We start from the raw sequence: 15,080 nt of genomic DNA on the forward strand, positions 1-15,080 counted from the left end.
AAAACCAACAACATTACTGGACAATATTTTGAGGATAAGAGCTTGAATTTTAAGTGAAATCAGTTTGTATTGTGTGGTTTTCTCACAGTGCTCAGCAGCTTGAGTTGAGGCATGGATAAGAGGTGGCTGAGACTCGGCCAGACCCGGGCTGTCCTGAGTACAGCAGAGGGAGTGGGCAGGTGGGATTGGAGGTGTTTCAGGGGACGGATTCCAGTGGTAGATCATGGAATCTTAAACTGGGCAGGGAGGACAGAAAAGTCAGAGGGCTAACGGGAGCGAGAAAGTACTGGGTCCGGGTATCAGAGGTCCCGCTGATAATCAAGGGGCAACACCATTGCACGGAAGGGCTTTGCATGGCAGAACTAGGTCATGTCTGAACCTACTGGCCCACAGAGGCAGTGCTTTGAAGACCTGATTAAATGGACTCTGTGTACAAAGTGTGTAGAACAAATACTTTCTTTGGCCTGTCTGCATGCATTAAGGGGCCAGGAAGTTACAATATAATTGGATTTTGTAGAAAACACAAGCGTTTTAAAGAAAAGCTAATAATGATATAAGTAAAACCATATAAGAAAATGTTCTCTCTCTTTAAATCAGCTATTTAAATAGCTTCTGTAATAGATTATTTTTTATCTAATAATACTAATAATAGCTTATATTTATTAGATGTACCAGGCATTCATTTATTATTTTAAAATGTATTTATTTATAAGTAATCTATATTCACTAGATTACTACTACATACCATGCACTGTAGCAAGTTCGTAAGCATGAGTCTCATTTTATCATGACCGTAACCTCTGAAGAGATACTATTATTGACCCTTATTTATAAATGAGGAAATTGAAGCACAGAGGACCTAACAAACGAGCGTAACATTTAATTCCAAACTATTTAAGTGAGTAAATGTTCAAAAGTGCATATAATTCTCCTAAACCAAAACTACCTACCTGTCACTTCTCAGTTAACTGTGAAATCTTTGGCCGTCCCGGGCGATCTCACCCAGCTGAGCCTCCGAGAGAGTCACGTGGAGCAACGTGTTGGCAGGAAGGAGGAGCACACCCGGCAGGGACTCCGAGCCTCCTCTCCGGGTTGGGACAGGCTGGGCGAGAGGGCGGTTGAGCGGACTGCTGCCTGGTACGGCTCGTCTGCCGACTGGAGCGGTTAGTACACAGACCTGACAAGCTGTCTACGTTGTCTGGAGTGGGTCTCTCCATCGTATTCGGTGGTATCTTTGTGTGTTTCCCGAGCCTCTGCCCAGGCCCAGTGATGTGTAGCCCCTCTGTCGGCTGTGCACCCAGGGACAGCCATGGGCAGGGAGGAGAAACGAATCCAAAAATGTTACCCGGAGACGCCAGAGGCACGTCTTCCAGCTTCTTTTTTATTTTCCTTTTAAAAAATAAATTAGTGTTTCTCCCTCAAACTTAGCTAAGATCTTCAAAATAGAAAACTTCTGCTTAAAGATGTATGCAGTCCTTTTAACTTGCTAGAATTATTAATGTAAATCCTTGCTATCTCCCATTAATTGCTCTTCATAGAAAGCTTTTAAAAGATCGTAAAATTTGTGATTAAAAAGATCTATTAAAGTAGCATTGTATTTTCTTCCACCATCCAATGCTAGATTACTCCCCATCGCTCATTCCACAGTGATTCAGACAGTCCTGTGTAAAGTAAGTTTAATGAAACACTCCATTTCCATGGGGATACTGTCTATGATTTATTTAAAAGACCCAACCGAGGAGGAAATTTTCCAAACAATCGACTTACATTTTTCTGTGTTTAGTCTCATCTCGTTACCTACATGCTTGATTTCTTTACTGCCCACTGATATGTGTTCTTACCTAGCGAGTTAGGTATGTAAGTTTTTCATGTATTGTTCCTTCCGTTTTATAGACTGTGCAATGTCCGTGTGAACCTAATTGATTTTTCATTTTTCAAATGCTATTCTTTATGTTACAGACTTTTTAAAAGTAGTAAATTAAAAGTATCCTATCAGGATTATTTTTTTCTTTTTTTACCCCCAAGTATTCTACCCAGTACTAAGGTCATAAATTAAAGACAGAGTATCAGAGCCAAGTGGGGTGGCGTACACCTGTAGTTCCTCCTACTCGGGAGGCTGAGGTGGGAGGATCACTTGAGCCCAGGAGTTCAAGGCTATAGTGCGCAACGACCATGCCTATGAATAGCCACGGCACTCCGGCCTGGGCAACATAGCAAGACACCATCTCTAATTAAAAAAAAAATACATCAAAATTGGTTTTTTTTCTCCTTTTCTTCTTTCTTTCTCTCTTTTTAAAAAGTATTCTATATAGTAATCTGTTCTATGGACCAAAAATAGGACTTTACAATCTGAAGAGGCAAGAGGTCTGTATCAATAGGGCTTTGTATTCTACCACAGATAACAGCCCAAATACATGGACTTAACTAAAATTATGGTTTATCTTTCTGAAGCATTGAGAAGTACAGTGGTAAGTAATTGTGGGTTTTGGTTCACTGGCTCAAGGTTATCAGGAATTAGATCTCTTTGATTCTTTTGGCCTTTCCCTCATAATCACAAAATGACAGCTAAGCTCAAAGATCATACCCACGGTCCAGGCAGGAGGACGGAGGAAAGGGGTGGAGAGACGAGCAAAAAGGTGAGGGTCAGCGGAGCCTGACCATTCACTTTGAGGAAGTCCCATCCAGTGACTACCACTGACATCTCATTGGCTAGATCTGTGTCACATGCCAAGGGACAATGCTGGGGAGCGGCAAGTATTGTTATTTTCATTGGTTTTTGTTACTATTGTTTGCTTTTTTTTTTTTTAGCTTGGAAACTCACCATATACCCCAACAAAATCGGTGTTCCATTAGTAAGGAAGAAAGGGAGACTGACTCTTTGGTAGACAATTGGCAGTCTGTGCCACCGCCTCCAGTGGCAGACGGCAGGCAGAGATCTGGGTGTTGGTGCTCACGTGTGGAGCAGCTTTCCACGAAATCATTCTGTTCCTCCCTCCTGGGGATACCTGGGAGCCAGTCAGAAAAAGGCTGATATAGTCTAGAAAACTCCCAAGAAAGGATCCATGTGCATTGTTGGGCATAGGGCCCTGAAAAATGTCTATAATTTAACTCCAAGTTATGGGATGATTTATTTCAGTGTTAGATGTGAGCTAGAGTAGATATGTCCTTCTTTCCATGAACTCAGAGAACAGGCCCCAACTTGGGCTTACTGTGCAGTCATGACCAGTCATGTGTATATAGTCCTAACTTCTCATCTTTCTTGCCATTGTGTTCTGTCTTCCTAGGCCTTGTCCCTTTTGGCTGCTACTACTTACCTGTGTGTTTTATGCGAACGGTTTCATTGGCTGCGTTTTCTGTTGCAGTCAAGAGGCCAAGCGCCTCCTCCTACCTATCTTGATAGATTTGTTTTTAACTTTGGACCTATAAGCCATCTCCACAAGTGCCACTGTTCATTCTTTGTGTTGTTTCTCTGAGGACTAGCTACGCATCTTGAAATAAGTCTGTTGTTACACCCTCCATCTGTTTCTCATTGTGTTCCCACTAAGTACTGTGCACTTCGCTCAATGAGCATTCCTAAATTTATGTAAAACATTAATTGCGTTATTGTAGCATTTAAACAGGTGACTCGCTGCAGTGCTTATAACTGGACAAATATAAAATGGTGTTGGAGGTCTCCATTTTAAAAAAAAGGTGTTAGTTCAGTACACTGTGTCTTATCTATAGTGCAATAAGAATGTGTGTGCCTAGGAAGGCCTCACTGATCTAAACTACACCTGTTGAAACCCTCCTGTGCTGGAGCGAGGCCAGAGTGTACAGTGTATAGAGAAAGAGAATGCTAAATAAACTACAGGAATAAACTAGGTAGTTGGGGGAATGTGTAAGGGACTTGAGAGAGCAAATTGTTTTTAAGCGCTTTAAACACTTTAAAAACATCAATTCATCAAAACTCATAGGCTATGCTAATTGTAAATCTTTCATTAAAAACCAATCTCCTGAGGCTATCTCTAGGCAACACCTTACAAGCCTAGTTGTGACTAATATTTCTTCTTTAGAGTAATAAGAATATGCTTCCATAAGCATATTCTATAATTTGTATTTAATTTAGTGCCTTACCACTTTATTTGAATTACCAGATCAGTTTTGGTTTGCTATGATACACTAATATTCAAATGGGTTAGTCCCCTTATCTTAGGTCTGACTTACAGGTAAGTATTAATAGCTAATTTATAATGGCTCTTAGAATTCATTTGTTTGGGTTTGTTTCTACTGGATCATCAAGAAAATACCTCATAAATTCTGGTGTTACCTATAAGGCACATTTTTATTCAACACACAGGTAATTTAAATGGATCAAATGTGTACAATATGAGACTTTAAAGTAATTTTACCCAATCATTTGCTGAAAAGAATTGAGGTCAAAAGTTGTCAAACAGGTTTTGAAATGTTATGAGGCCAGATCCTTTTGTTTATGGTTTTGTTTTATTTTCAGATTTTTAAAAATATAATAGACAGATTGATAGAATTTATTCTTCTGGAAATCTTTATATACTTGTAAGAATTAGTTCAGATGTTAATAATTTTAAATGTTAAATCCAAGGAAAATGAGGAATGTATTTTAAGGGAACCAATTTCAATGACTTCTTTAAATTCATCTCTGGAATAAATTAAGCTTATAAATAAAACCAAAAAATATATATTGGGAAATATAGAAGATTCTAATAAAATTCAATAAGAAAAAAACTAAACTATGTAGCACAGTGCTATTGGGCATGTAGTAAATGTCAATAAATATTTAGGGAATGAGTGAGTGAATGAATGAATGAATCAGTGTATCAGTACCTCATCCGAATAGTAGTTTTGGAACTAGAGTTACCTGGGTTCCAATCCCAGATGTTCCCTTATCTTCTTAGAAAATTTGCACAGGTGATTTAGCCTTTCTGAGCCCCAAATTCCTAATATGTAAAATTTTGATAATGATGATGTCTCGTGGTATTAATGAAAATTAAATAAGATAGCCTGGCACGGAGTAGACATTAAATAAATATTGTTGTTATTGTTGTTATAAACCACATGAAACTTGCCATATTTGGTAGGTTAAAATTGTTGAAAGTTAATATGACTTAACTTAACTTAACCTAGTATTTTTTAAATTTTATTTATTATTATTATTATTGTTTATTTCAATAGATTTAGGGGGTACAAGTGGAGTTTTGTTACATGGATATATCGTATAGTGGTGAAGTCTGGGCTGTTAGTGTACCCGTCACCCAAATAGTGTACGCTGGACCCAATAGGTAATTTTTCATCCCTCCCCTTCCTTTCCCCCTCCCCACTTTTGAGTCGCTACTGTCCATTATACCACTCTGCGTGACCGCAGGTAACCATAGCCTAGCTCCCACTTATAAGTGAGGACATGCAGTATTTGGTTTTCCATTCCTGAGTTATTTCACTTAGGATAATGGCCTCCAGTTCCATCCACATTGCTGCAAAAGATATTATTTCATTCTTTTTTGTGGCTGAGTAGTATTCCATGGTATATATAGCCCACATTTTCTTTATCCACTCATTGGTTGCTGGGCACTTAGGCTGATTCCATAGCATTGTGATTGTGAATTGTGCTGTCATAAACATAAGAGTGTAGATGTCTTTTTGATAGAATGATTTCTTTTTCTTTGGGTAGATACCCAATAGTGGGATTGCAGGATAGAATGGTAGACCTACTTTTAGTTCTTTGAGAAATCTTCATACTGATTTCCATAGAGGTTGTACTAATTTACATTCCCACCAACAGTGTATATGTGTTCCCTTTTCACTGTATCCATGTCAATATCCACTGTTTTTTGAGTTTTTAATAATGGCCATTCTGATTAGAGTAAGATAGTATCTCTTTGTGGTTTTAATTTGAATTTCTCTGATAGTGATTCAACCCAGTATTAATCATTACATCACATAAAGTGATTCTGTTATTCACAAAAAAGATAATGTAGCCCAACTTGAGGGTTTAGGGAAAGTAAACTCAGTGGAAATCAAGCAGTGAGGAGGGGGTAGAAGGGGAGGGGCAAAAACCTACCTAATGGGTACAATGAACACTATCTGGGTGATGGGCATACCTATAGCTATGACTCAAGCATTACAAAAGCAATCCATGTAACCAAAAACATTTGTACTCCCTTAATATTTTGAAATGAAAAGAGGTAGGAAAGGCATTCCCAGTAATATAGCTGCACCCTCACATATTTACCTTAGGGTAAATACAGATAAAATAGACTGTTTCAGATGGGTGCGGTGGCTCATACCTGTAATCTCAGTGCTTTGAGAGGCTGAGGCAGGAGGGTCACTTGAGACCAGCCTGGGCAGCATAGCGAGACCCAACTCTACAAAAAATTTAAAAATTCACCAGGCATAGTGGCATGTTCCTGTAATCTTAGCTACTGGGGAGACTGAGGTGGGAAGATCACTTGAGTCCAGGAATTCAAGGCTACAGTGAGCTATAATCACGCCACTGCACTCCAGCCTGGGCAACAGAGCAAGACCCTGTCTCAAAAAAAAAAAAAAATAGAAAATAAAATAGACTATTTCAAGTAGTATTATTTGGATAGATTGGACCTTAGTGGCTATTATAAACTCTTTACTACACTATAGTCAGAAGCATAGTCTGCTGGTCTAGGACTGTACATCCTTATGAATAAAAAATGTTTGAGCATAATATTCTATTATATGCATATTTAATAATAAATTTCACCTATACCCTACTATAAATTGATACATTAAAAATTATAAAAAATAGGTATCTTTTTTTAATTAAAAATAAGTAAAAATAGAAGCTCTGATATTTTTTTCCTGAGTCACAATTAATGATCTTGCTTAACTCTCCACATATCTGTAATCCACTTTAGAGACAACTGGCCTGTGAAAAATCACTGAGCATGAACAGGTTCCCTAATGCTTCCTAACCATGTTTCCTGTGAGTTTAGAATTTATATTTTCAGTACCTACATGGTCTCAGAAGCCCCAGCCTAGAAAATTAATGTAGTCATTGCTCAAGGATTATTATATCTGTAGGATCCCAACCAGAGCTCTGCTTCCTAAGAACAGAAGCAAAAGTTCTCAGGGAGGACATACCTTGAACCTGGCCTACAGTGGATTCCCACAGATAAAGTCCTGCTGAACATGAGCTCGTGAACCAAAAACTGCAAAACACAGAAGAAAGTAAACAGCTATGAGTGAGAGTCAACAGTCTCAAAAAACAGCAGGATTAGATCCTAAGAACTTCAAGTATTAATAAAAGAACAATTTAATGGGAACCAAAATATAAAAATGTTTAAAATAATTGAAGACATAAGATCAAGAATCTAAGAAAAATACAACAGGCAGATTGAAAAGGAACCAAATGTGAAATAAAAAGTATAGTCATTGAAATTACCTTGATGGGTTAGTTAAGAAGCAGTTTAGAGACAGCCAAAGAGAGAATTTAATGCGTGGTCACTCCATCTGAGGAACACTGCTGCTGTTCCAGTTACAGTCAAAATACGAATTACATCATGTCATGTACACCTAGATGCCCACCTCCCACCCACTCACATAATATCACGTGGTGGCCCCCCAAATCCACAGAAGAGAAAAAACAAAATCCTTCACATGGCCCTGGGGCCCTGCCCGACCTCTCCAGCCCAGGTTCTCCCATCTCATCGCTTAGCTTCATTATTTTCTCTGGCCTTCTTTCAGTTCTTCTAATGTCATGCTTCTACCTTTCTTAGGCCTTTGAACAAATTGTGCTGTGTTTGGAATATCCTACTCCCTTTTCCCTAACTCACTCATTCAGCTCCCAGCTCAAGGCTCACTTCCCCAGGGGAGCTGTCCTTCATCCCACAGGTTACTAACGATCAGGGAAGCTAGCTACCTGCCTTCAAGGTACTAAATCAGTTTATAATTTTACACCATTACTGTAATTATTTGAATAACATCTATCTTCCCCACTAGACCATAAGGCCGGTGGGCAGGACCATGTTTGGCTAACCATTGTGTCCCTAGCACCATGCTTGTACTTAGTAGGTGCTGAATAAATATTTTTATATGAATAGATAGTCCAGAAAAACACAGAGCATAAGTTTTGATGTTAAAATAGCTCCAAAGATGATAGATTTTCCACTTTCTTTTGTTCTGTGGTTAGTTTTGTCCTTTTAGCCACATTATCAGAAATAATACTTCTTTCTTTCAAATCTTCTGAAGTCAAATTAGATTGTTTCTTTGCACAGATTCTTTGCTGTTTTAAGTAGACCCTTTTCATCATTCAGCTTTTATTGCAGGTCCTTGGATTTCTTGCAAGATAGTCTGTAAAGCCCTGTGGAACCATAACAGATGTCTGTTTAAATTCCACGAGTATTGCAGTTTTTACCAAGGCACGGGGTAGACAGGTCTTAGGAATGGTGTCACACACGGAAAGAAGGTTGCATGTGCAGTGGGTTCTTCAGAAGCATGTCTGATTTTTATTTTTCAGGTGATCATGATCCTTCTTGGATCTGTCCATTGGCTGGCTTTTTTTTTTTTTTTTTTTTAACACATGTTCCTTTGCTAACCTGACTGTGGCTCATTTTGTAAAATTGTGACCAAGTGCAGGGAGGTGGGTAAGTAGAAGACAGGACTGCAAAGCATCGGTGAGCTAGTGGGTTTGGGTCCCAGAGGACAGTGACACTGCGGCCACTTACTGCAGTGAGGAGGGATCGATTTTTCTCCCTCCCGGTTCTTAGCCGCACCTCTGAAGCTGATATGGTGTGAAGCATCTTTGCTGGTGAAGAGAGGAAAAACTGTCGTGGTGAACTCTGTCACCCTAACAATTGGGCATTTCAAACCGAACCAGATGGAATGGGAAAAGGGCTTAAAGGACTCTCGTAAAGCTCCTGACTTAGTTCAGTGCCCTGGCTTTTGTGACAGAGAAGTTCCCTACAGTTTAAAGCAAGCTTGATAGACAATGGGAAGAACTGTGTGCATGTGTGTCTAATGTCTTGAAAAGGGACTAAAAGGATCAAATCAGCGAAAACAACACAGCTTTGTGCAGTGATCTTGGAAGGTTAGCAAGTGGTCTTGTCCAAGTTTTCAACAAGATGTTCCACTGCCGTTATAATTGGCTGCCGGGTAGGTTTGGACCTAACTAGAATGCCAGCGTTCGATTTCACCGTGTCCTCGGTGGAGATGTGTCACCGTTCATGCTCGCCTTAGTGACAATTTTCTCAAATGGAAACTCGTGGGAAATCATTACAGTGTTTATATGTCTCCCTTGTTGGACAGCGTTATCCTGTGATATTTTACCAGTGTTTTCTGCTGCATGATGGCATCTCGCGAAGGTTAAGGCAGAACAAGTCCCTCTGTAATTTTGTGACTACGTTTTACTTACTGAAGAAGAAAAGATAACTGACAATTAAGTATTTGGGATGTCACAGAAAGAACATGTGCAACTAATCAATGGAATCCTTTGGGAACATGATTTTATAAAGCTGATAAGGTAGAAAAATTGGGATTTTGTGATTTGTGTTGCATGATGATAATTGCACCTTTTCAATAAAAAGGACATTTCTCCTGGAGTAAACACTGAGCTTGCAGGGGCTGCTGGTAGCAATGCTGTTGTTTTTCTGCCCCATTCAGGCAGTTTTTTGTGAATGCTTTCATAGAGTGTAAGATTTCCCATTCGTCTTTTAGAATGATATTTCTGAAGGACTGTCGGGTTTATTTTAAGGGAAATCATTTATTCTTTTGAGTAACATTCTATAAATAAAAATAACATTTTTGTTTTTTATAAAATACATCAGCCACTCACTTTAATGTTTATCACAGTTGGGTGTAGTAATATCAAAGTAGGTCACACAATATATCACACACTTGTTGTAGTTCTTTGATTTAACCCCGTTTCCTTTGTGCGTCTTATTAATAACCTGATTTTTAGTCTGCATACATTCTTTTTCTTTTTCATCTCTCTCTCTTTTTCTTAACAAGTGGGGGGGAAGTGAGGTTCAATTTCCTTTTTTTTTTTTTTGAGACAGAGTCTCACTCTGTTGCCCTGGTAGAGTGCCATGGCGTCATCCTAGCTCACAGCAACCTCAAACTCCTGGGTTCGAGGGATCCTCCTGTCTCTGCCTCCCGAGTAGCTGGGACTACAAGCGTACGCCACAAGGCTGGGCTAATTTTTCTATTTTTAGTAACAACGGGGTCTCAGTCTGGCTCAGACTGGTCTTAAACTTCTAGCTTCAAGCGATCCTCCCGCCCCGGCCTCCCAGAGTGCTAGGATTACAGGTGTGAGCCACCTCAATGGCCTCATCTACATATATTCTTAAGTGACCAGTTGGGTAGAAATTTTTTTAGTGCATTTTTCTGTTAATTCTGCAGCATCTCCAATCTGCATGTGTATTAAAGAACCCGGAGTATTTAGACACTCTTTGATGCCTACTCTTCCCATACCTGTGCCACTTTTGCTAGTTTATTGCACTGGCTTCAATCTAAAGATAGACTCCTTCCCTGCTGGTTATGACAATACTTTCTTCTTATTCCAGCAGCTCTGAAAATGCTGGCTAACCAGCCACCACCTTCCTTAACAGAACCGTTAGTTAACTTGTTCACTGTCCCCTTGTCCCTCCACTGCCACACTCTGTGCTTGGTACCCGCTGTTGGATGACCTCTTTTTATGGAAACTATTTTGAAATCTTTTAATTGTTTTCATTGCTTGCCTCTAGCTCTTCCTGGGTTTATTCTTATTTCTCTTTTTTGGGAGGCGGGGGGCTTGATAACATTGCAGCAAGTGGGGTAAGAGGATTGTTCAGCTTATTTGACACCTCGTGGAAGCAGCACTTCTTGGTGACTTACCACTTGAGACCCCCGACCCCTGTGTTAAACAGCTACTCTCCATCTGGATAATTCTGCCTCTTACAATGTCTCATTCGGTACCTATACCTGTAAAATGTAATGAGATTTATTTCTAGCTCTTTCTCCAACTTATCACTTCCATTTTGAACTCTGATGTTTTACTGCATAAACTAGTTGCTGGACCATGTGTGCCACTTGCCTCCAGGAGTGGGATGAGCAGGGCCAGAACTGAGCCATCAGGCCGTCAGTCAGGAAGCACTGGGGCTGGGACCCGTTGCCACCCTGCAGTTCGAAATGCCCCCTCGTGCCAGGTGCAGCACACGAGAGCTCCACCAGCTCGACTCTGACCCAGCAGCGATAGAGTTTCCCCTAATATTTTGTTAGCTTTGGGAACCCTCCACACCACTGATTGTTGCATTTTCAAGTGGTATATAGAGCACACAGAAGCCATGAATAGGAATTACTTTCTAGAGCCGGCGCAGCAGTAGATTTTGGTCTAATCAGACAGAATCCTTTACCGTGGTAGTGTCACTGCCAGACAAGTATTTTCAACCTCAGCGCAGAGCTGAAAGCATTAACGAATTCTAATAATGAGGCAGCACACCCTCCAGCGGGTTCTAATTGAAAAAGAGGGAGAGAGTGAAACAAGACGGCCAGCGTGCCCTTTGGGGGCCCAGGCCCAGGCCCACCAGTGCGCTGGGCTCCAGGCCAAAGAAAAGCAGGCCGAGCAGTGTTGCTGCCAGGTCTGAGCTAAAAGCAGGTGTCCTGGGCTGGGCTATCAGGGGCCTGTGGACCTCCTGCCACTAAAGCACAATTATACGTGTGTGTGTTTTCTGGCAAGCACATACTCAGCTTTTATCTGATTTTCAAAAGAATCCCTGAATTATAGAGGGCTAAGAAGCTCTGTTCACCAGATGGACAAAAATCTCAACTTCCACAATGAATGAAATAGGTTGTCGAGAATCAATATAACAAAAATACTCAAAGGAAAGAGAATTAACACCTATTGAATGCTAACTGTATTCACGGACTCTTGGAGACATCTCATGTAATCCTCACAACCACCCTTAAGGTAGACGGAGAAGGGATTCAAACCCAGGTCTTTCTCTAAAGCCCAGATACCTCCTATACCACACAGCCTCTCTGAAGAATGAAAATGATTAACCATTGAAGATTCATCAAAAATCAAGATAAACAATCTAAAACCATGGGGAAGTAGGATTTGATATTCAAAACTGTGGTTTGTTTTTAAAAATTAAGAGCTTATCTGTTGAATAAAGTTAGGTGATTTAAACCAGACTAGGGTCCAAAGTATATGAGGTGACCCAGGGTGCAGCTTCAAGAAGGGGCGGTTCCTCCCGAGCAAAAGCTTCTCAAGAAACAGAAGAAGAGGTGAATGGAATGTGGTGAGGCCCCACGTCGCTGCTCAGCGTCTGGTGAATGAGATCATGTGTTTATGAACAGAAAGATTCGGTTGAGCCGATTTAACTCCTCTTTTGTATGTCCGCACTAATTGACGACAGTCGTTTCACTTGTACATGATATGTTAACATAGGTACATTCTACGGTATTACACTTCATCTCTGTTTGGAATAAAGTATTAATCTTTTCTTATAAGCTTTTAAAGAGGGTTTGGGAAACAGTCCTGTCCACATAACTGAAGGCGTAACTAACTCCCAGTGCTGCCTTCTTTATAACTAAATGCTAAAATGCATACTGGTCATTGTTCTATGGAAAATACTATTTGAGAATATTCAGTGAAAATTTAGCAAAAAATCAGTACAAATTTCTGGAGTTCTCTATATTCCTTTTTGCCAGTATAGCTTACGTAAAGCGATGTGATCATCTATTTGGAGAACCCTGTTTGCAGAGGCTGAGCAGGATTAATTCCTGTCCCTGTGTTGCAGTGTAAACAGCTTTTTGCCTGTCTTTTGTCATTAATGATCATGCCGTAGATGTAGCCAGTGCATTGTAAGCCAATCTGTCAAGGCAAATAAACAATTCACCTTGTTAAAATTCCCTAAATCTTGCATTAATAAAACCAAAGTAACCCCCTGAACACTCAAGAGATGTCTTCCTCCATACTGCCGTGATGGATGACATGTCTAAAGATCCTGGAAATTAAGTAGTTCGGGTCATTAAAAGTGTCCCACACTTGTTATTGATTTAATTTATTTTAAAAAGGTGGGGGTGGAGATAAGAATGTTATACCCTCCCCCATTCTTTTTTAAAATCTGAAAGCTACCACTTGTACAGATAGTTAAAACTATTGCCTGGGGGAAGAGGTCTATATTTGTTACAACATTAAGCTTTATTATTCAAGTAGGTATTATATCATCCTCTTGAACAGATATCTAGAAAAACTGGATAATCATTGAAACTTGTATCATAATGAAAATACCTTGGAGTTTTATATGTGTGATGATTCTTAGAACTTTCTGAGTTCTGAGCACGGAAATCATGACCTCTGGTCACCCAAAAAATTTCCTTGGGTAGCTAAAAATTTAGATGAAGGTGAAATGATTTAAGGAAATTCAACCGAAATAGTAATGAAATTATGCTTCTGGGAAGAAGCATTTGTTTTCTCTTTCTTTTCTAAACTTTTCATTTTTCTATTTTTATAATCAGGAAAAAAGTAAACACACACGCACACACACACAGGGAGGGATGGATGGATGGGAAAACACTTAGAGAATGTATGTATCTGTATCAGTATATTCTAAGGCAAGTTCAGGTTGTTGTTTTGTGTGTATATTTACTCGTTTATCACTAGTTTTCTCCACCAGCCCATGTTCCAGTGGACCAGTTGTATTCACCACCATATCCCAGTGCCTGACATAATAGATGCCCAGTAAATATTTATTTAATGAATAATGTGTAACCCCCACTTTTCTTCTCTCTTTTATTCCTTAAGCCTCAGTAGGTACGGTGGGCTATGTCAGGAACAGTAGCAGCCCCCTGTAGATCTGGCTGTCGGGATGAGCCTCCCTAGGACAGGTCGGCAAGAGGGCTGTGCGCTAGTGTGGAACAGAGGGCACCCTGGGAGGACTGGCAGCCTGGGCAGTCACTCACCCCGTTTATATGTCCTGAACCAGGTGACAATATTCCAAAACCTGGTGAGAAATGGGGCAACTCAGTATGTAAACCATGACTAAAAACAAGATGTTATATAGAACTGAGTATACACAAGATACAGATCATTTGGACCTTGCTTTTGTTACTTGTGCATGAGCTTGCAATGTTCCTGAACGGCTGTGTGAATGATATTGCAATATCATTCAATTCTCATTGCTCTTCAAACAACATGTGCTCAGTGGACAAAACTTACCCATGTGAAGTTATAAAAAAATGACCCTTAAGAATAGTTACGTTAATTTGAGAGATTCTCATATACTCTTTGATGCTTTTCTCATGTTGTCTTTGGAAAAAAGGAGAGAGGGAGGTGGCAAATGTGCAATCAGCTCACACACTCTGCCAGATTGTTTAAAATACATAGATATGAAAGTGGACCCAGTAGCTCTCCATCAGATTTCTCCTCGAAACTGCGTATTTGGATCTCTGAGTACTGAGGTGGTTATGCCGTTATGCCAACTATCGAGCAGAGCTCCCTAAATGGAAGAGCTCTATAGATTTTTTTCAGTATATACACTGATTTACACTTCAGCGGTAAAGTTGTTACTGACCCTTTAAGTGGAGCTGTCCAAATGGCAATAAATGTCATTTGATCCTAATGCCGAAACAGGTGATAGCTGAGGGGTCTTGACTAAATCTTCCAGTTAGAAAAACCATTTATAGTATTTCCTAATCAGCAGTGGTCTCCTGTGGGCGCAGACACACACACACACACACACACACACACACACACACACGCACACACCCAGACCACTGTAGCACTCAGTAAGGAAAATTTGACTTACACATCTTAGCAGTATTGTTGCTGTTTCCAGGTTTTGAAATACTCACTCTGGCTTAGAATCTCCATGAAGGCAGGGACCATATCTAACTGGTTCCCCACTGTCTTGTCCCCTAGTCAGCATCTGGCATGCAGTAGGTGCTCTGTAGGTGCTGGCTGAATGAAAGGAGATAAAATGCAGCATTTGCTGGCACTGCACAGCATGTGTGTCAGCCCGAGCCCTTGGTGGGCGACATGGGGACCACTCCTCGTATTGATTGTGAGGAATGTTGCTGGCAAGAACTTTGATGGACGGTTATGACTTTTCGAAATAGTT

The 15,080-nt window shown here is 40.2% G+C and overlaps 1 protein-coding gene across 1 annotated transcript in view; it reads left to right on the forward strand.

The window, feature by feature from the left end:
- Nucleotides 1-15,080, forward strand: part of SNX24 (sorting nexin 24) — a 148,985-nt gene that overhangs the window by 124,755 nt on the left and 9,150 nt on the right. The window lies entirely within an intron of this gene.

Source organism: Propithecus coquereli, unplaced genomic scaffold (genome assembly GCF_000956105.1).
Source record: "Propithecus coquereli isolate 6110/MARCELLA unplaced genomic scaffold, Pcoq_1.0 Scaffold88, whole genome shotgun sequence".
NCBI lineage: Eukaryota > Metazoa > Chordata > Mammalia > Primates > Indriidae > Propithecus > Propithecus coquereli.